Source organism: Triticum urartu, chromosome 4A (genome assembly GCF_056163025.1).
Source record: "Triticum urartu cultivar PI428250 chromosome 4A, HENAU_Tu73, whole genome shotgun sequence".
Taxonomy (NCBI): Eukaryota; Viridiplantae; Streptophyta; class Magnoliopsida; order Poales; family Poaceae; genus Triticum; species Triticum urartu.
This window is the reverse complement of record NC_141876.1, coordinates 437921919-437927918: the sequence shown is the minus strand read 5'-3', so window position 1 is coordinate 437927918 and position 6000 is coordinate 437921919.

The following is a 6000-nucleotide window of genomic DNA, read 5'->3' as shown; positions in this document are numbered from 1 at the left end:
AACATCGGGGAGACCATCTTCAAGCTTCATGAGAAAATCGAGCACCTTCAAGCTCAAATCTATGACCTGCAAAACCAAAACTGTGAGTATGAATATAGATTCAAAAGGATGAGTTTGGCTGCAGATTTGAGGATCCCGGAGACTCGGTCATCATTCTATGATGGTGAGCCTATGCCTTGGAAGAAGGACGACAAGCCTACGCCATCAACAAAATCACCACCGTCTCCACCAACAAAGAAGAATTGAGTATCTGGTATGGGCACTCCACTAGGCAACTACCAAGATTGGGGGAGTGCCCCGGTATCGTATCACCATCACTTTTATCGTTACCGTTTTTCTTAGTTCGATCCTTTTGATAATATCTTGATCTAGTAGAATAAAAGTTCTTAGTGTGATCTAGTTGTGAGTTTTGCTTTATTATCCTTCTATGTAATCGAGTCCGTGAGCTATATAATAAAGATTAGTGTTGAGTCAAGGGCTTGATTATTTTGCCATGATCCTAAGGGAATAAAAGAAAAGAGAAAGAAATAAAAAGAAACAAAGAGATCATGTGAATCTTATGGAGAGTAATGAACTCACATAGAAAAGTATGATGAATAAAAGTTGTTGAGAGTTGACAAGCATAGTTTTGGTCATCGTTGCAATTAATAAGAATTAATAAAGAAAGAGAGGTCTTCACATATAGATATACTATCTTGGACATCTTTTATGATTGTGAGCACTCATTAAAATATGACATGATAAAGAGTTGACATTGGACAAGGAAGACAACGTAATGGGTTATGTTTTCTTACATCTGAGATGAATTATATTGTCTTGGATCTTCCAACATGATGAGCTTACCTTTCCCCCTCATGCTAGCCAAATTCATTTCACCAAGTAGAGATACTACTTGTGCTTCCAAATACCCTTAAACCAGTCTTGCCATAAGAGTCCATCATATCTACCTATGGATTGAGTAAGATCCATCAAGTAAGTTGTCACCGGTGCAAGCAATAAAAATTGCTCTCTAAATATGTATGATTGATTGGTGTGGAGGAAATAAGCTTTATACGATCGTGTGATATGGAAGTAATAAAAGCGACAGACTGCATAATAAAGGTCCATATCACAAGTGGCAATATAAAGTGACGTTCTTTCGCATTAAGATTTTGTGCATCCAACCATACAAGCGCATGACAACCTCTGCTTCCCTCTGCGAAGGGCCTATCTTTTACTTTTATCTCCTACATTGCATAAGAGTCATGGTGATCTTCACCCTTCCTTTTTACGTTTTATACTTTGGCAAGCACAATATGTTGGAAAGATCCTGGTATATATGGCTAATTGGATGTGAGTTTTCATGAACTATTACTGTTGACATTATCCTTGAAGTAAAACATTGGGAGGCAAAAGTATAAGCCCCTATCTTTCTCTGTGTCCGATTAAAACTTCATACCCATAAGTATTGCGTGAGTGTCAGCAATTGTGAAAAATTATATGATAGTTGAGTATGTGGACATGCTGAAAAGCTCTTATACATTGACTCTTTCCTATGTTATGATAAATTGCAATTGCTTCAATGGCTGAGATTATAGTTTGTTAGTTTTCAATAAACTTTACATTCATACTTGATATTGTGATTGAATTATTACTCTAGCATTAGAGATTATATGACAAAGAATTATATGAGTTGTTGTTCAAAGAATGATCATGATGCCCTCATGTCCGTATTTTATTTTTATCGACACCTCTATCTCTAAACATGTGCACATGTTTTTCGATTTCGGCTTTTTGCTTGAGGACAAGCAAGGTCTAAGCTTGGGGGAGTTGATACGTCCATTTTGCATCATGATTTTATATCAATATTTATTGCATTATGGGTTGTTATTACACATTATGTCACAATACTTATGCCTATTCTCTCTTATTTTACAAGGTTTACATAAAGAGGGAGAATGCCGGCAGCTGGGATTCTGGGCTGGAAAAGGAGCAAATATTAGAGACCTATTTTGCACAGCTCCAAAAGTCCTGAAACTTCACAGAAGATGTTTTCCAAATATATAAAAAATACTGAGAGCAAGAACTTCACCAGGGGGGCACACCCTTCCCACGAGGGTGGGGGCGCGCCCTACCCCCCTGGGCGCGCCCCCCTACCTCATAGGGCCCCTAGTGGCCCTCCGGTGGCCATCTTCTGCTATATGGAGTCTTTCAATGAGAAAAAATCATAAGCCATCTTCTCGGATGAAACTCCGCCGCCATGAGGCAGAACCAATCTAGGGCTCTGGCGGAGCTGTTCTGCCGGGGAAACTTCCATCCCGGAGGGGGAAATCATCGCCATCGTCATCACCAACGCTCCTCTCATCGGGAGAGGGCAATCTCCATCAACATCATCAACATCATCTCATCTCAAAACCCTAGTTCATCTCTTGTATCCAATTCTTGTCTCCAAGTCCGGGATTGGTGCTAGTAGGTTGCTAGTAGTGTTAATTACTCCTTGTAGTTGATGCTAGTTGGTTCAATTGGTGGAAGATCATATGTTCAGATCCTATATGCATATTAATACCCCTCTGATTATGAACATGTTTATGCTTTGTGAGTAGTTACTTTTGTTCCTGAGGACATGGGAGAAGTCTTGCTATTAGTAGTCATGTGAATTTGGTATTCGTTCGATATTTTGATGAGATGTGTGTTGTCTCTCCTCTAGTGGTGTTATGTGAACGTCGACTACATGACACTTCACCATTATTTGGGCCTAGAGGAAGGCATTGGGAAGTAATAAGTAGATGATGGGTTGCTAGAGTGACAGAAGCTTAAACCCTAGTTTATGCGTTGCTTCGTAAGGGGCTGATTTGGATCCATATGTTTCATGCTATGGTTAGGTTTACCTTAATACTTTTGTTGTAGTTGCAGATGCTTGCAATAGAGGTTAATCATAAGTGGGATGCTTGTCCAAGTAAGGATAGTACCCAGGCACCGGTCCACCCACATACCAAATTATCAAAGTACCGAATGCCAATCATATGAACATGATGAAAACTAGCTTGACGATATTCCCATGTGTCCTCGGGAGCGCTTAACATCATATAAGAGTTTGTCCAGGCTTGTCCTTTGCTACAAAAAGGATTGGACCACCTTGCTGCACTTTATTTACTTTTGTTACTTGTTGCTCGTTACAAATTATCCTATCACAAAACTATCTGTTACCACTTATTTCAGTTCTTGCAGAGAATACCTTGCTGGAAACCGCTTATCATTTCCTTCTGCTCCTCGTTGGGTTCGACACTCTTACTTATCGAAAGGACTATGATAGATCCCCAATACTTGTGGGTCATCATATGTATGTTGTCTTTCCTCTAGTGGTGTTATGTGAACGTCGACTATATGACACTTCACCATTATTTGGGCCTAGGGTGAGGCGTTGGGAAGTAATAAGTAGGTGATGGGTTGCTAGAGTGACAGAAGCTTAAACCCTACTTTATGCGTTGCTTCGTAAGGGGCTGATTTGGATCCATATGTTTCATGCTATGGTCAGGTTTACCTTAATACTTCTTTCGTAGTTGTGGATGCTTGCGAGAGGGGTTAATCATAAGTGGGAGGCTTTCCCAAGGAAGGGAAGCACCCAAGCACCGGTCCACCCACATATTGAATTATCAAAGTAACGAACGCGAATCGTATGAGCATGATGAAAACTAACTTGACAACAATTCCCATGTGTCCTCGGGAGCGCTTTGCTTTATATAAGAGTTTGTCCAGGATTATCCTTTGATACACAAATGATTGGGACACCTTGATGCACCTTAGTTACTTTATTTACTTGTTACCCGTTACAATTTATCTTATCACAAAATTATCTGTTACCGATAATTTCAGTGCTTGCAGAGAATACCTTGTTGAATACCACTTGTCATTTCCTTCTGCTCCTCGTTGGGTTCGACACTCTTACTTATTGAAAGAACTACCATAGATCCCCTATACTTGTGGGTCATCAAGTCTCTTTTCTGGCGCCATTGCCGGGGAGTGAAGCACCTTTGGTAAGTGGAATTTGATAAGGAAGCATTTATATAGTGTGCTGAAATTTATTGTCACTTGTTACTATGGAAAATAATCCCTTGAGGGGCTTGTTCGGGTTATCTTCACCTCGACCGGAACCACAATTAGTTGCTCCTCAACCTACTGCACCTACTGAAAATATTTATTATGAAATTCCTTCGGGTATGATAGAGAAATTGCTAGCTAATCCGTATGCAGGAGATGGAACATTACATCCCGATATGCATCTAATCTATGTCGATGAAGTTTGTGGATTATTTAAGCTTGCAGGTATGCCCAAGGATGTTGTCAAGAAGAAGGTCTTCCCTTTATCTTTGAAGGGAAAGTCATTGACATGGTATAGGCTATTGGATGATATTGGATCATGGAACTACAACCGACTGAAATTGGAATTTCATCAGAAGTTTTATCCTATGCATCTGGTTCATCATGATCGCAATCATATATATAATTTTTAGCCTCGTGAAGGAGAAAGTATCGCTCAAGCTTGGGGGAGGCTTAAGTCAATGTTATATTCATGCCCCAATCATGAGCTCTCAAGAGAAATTATTATTCAAAAATTTTATGATCGGCTTTCTCATAATGATCGATCCATGCTCGATACTTCTTGTATTGGTTCCTATATGAAGAAGGATATTGAATTAAAATGGAATTTATTGAAATAATTAAATGCAACTCTGAATATTGGGATCTCGACGAAGGTAAAGAGTCAAGTATAAACCTTAAGTTTGACTGTGTTAAATATTTTATGGATGCCGATGCTTTTCATGATTTTAGCACTAAATATGGAGTTGACTCTGAGATAGTAGATTCTTTTTGTGAAGCTTTTGCTACTCATGTTGATCTCCCTAAGGAGAAGTGGTTTAAATATCATCCTCCCATTGAAGTTAAAGTAGTAGAACCTATTCAAGTTTAAGAAGAAACTATTACTTATAATGTTGATCCTATTGTTCCGACTGCTTATATTGAGAAACATCCTTTCCTTGTTAGAATAAAGGATCATGCTAAAGCTTCAGCTGTGGTAAACAAAAGCAATATTAGATCACCCAAACCTTCTGAACAAATTAAAGTTGAACCTAATATTGCTATGGTTAAAGATCTCTTGGTTGATAATATTGATGGGCATGTTATTTATTTCTGCGATGAAGCTGCTAGAATTGCCAAACCCGGTATGAAAGGTAAACATAGACCTGTTGTTGGCATGCCTGTTGTTTCTGTTAAAATAGGAGATCATTATTATCATGGCTTATGTGATGTGGGTGCTAGTGTGAGTGCAATTCCTTATACCTTATATAAAGAAATTATGAATGATATTGCACCTGCTGAGATAGAAGATATTGATGTTACTATTAAGCTTGCTAATAGAGATACTATATCACCAATTGGGATTGTTAGAGATGTTAAAGTATTGTGTGAGAAAATTAAATATCCTACCGATTTTCTTGTTCTTGGTTCCCCAAAAGATAATATTTGTCCCATCATATTTGGTAGACCCTTCTTGAATATTGTTAATGCTAAGATAGACTACGAGAAAGATATTGTTACTATTGGTTTAGGGGATATGTCTCATGCTTTTAATTTCTCTAAATTTCGTAGACAACCCATGATAAAGAATTTCCTAGTAAGGATGAAATTATTGGTCTTGCTTCTATTGTCGTGCCTCCTGCTAATCCTTTAGAACAATATTTGCTAGACCATGAAAATGATATGTTTATGAATGAAACAAGGGAGATAGATGAAGTATTCTTTAATCCGGGACCCATTTTGAAACACAATTTGCCTGTTGAAATACTTGGGGATCCTCCTCCACATAAGGGTGATCCCGTGTTTGAGCTTAAAATGTTACCTGATACTCTGAAATATGCTTATCTTGGTGAAAAGAAGATATATCCTATTATTATTAGTGCTAACCTTTCAGAGCATAAAGAAAAGAGATTATTGAAAACTCTGAAGAAGCACCGTGCCGCT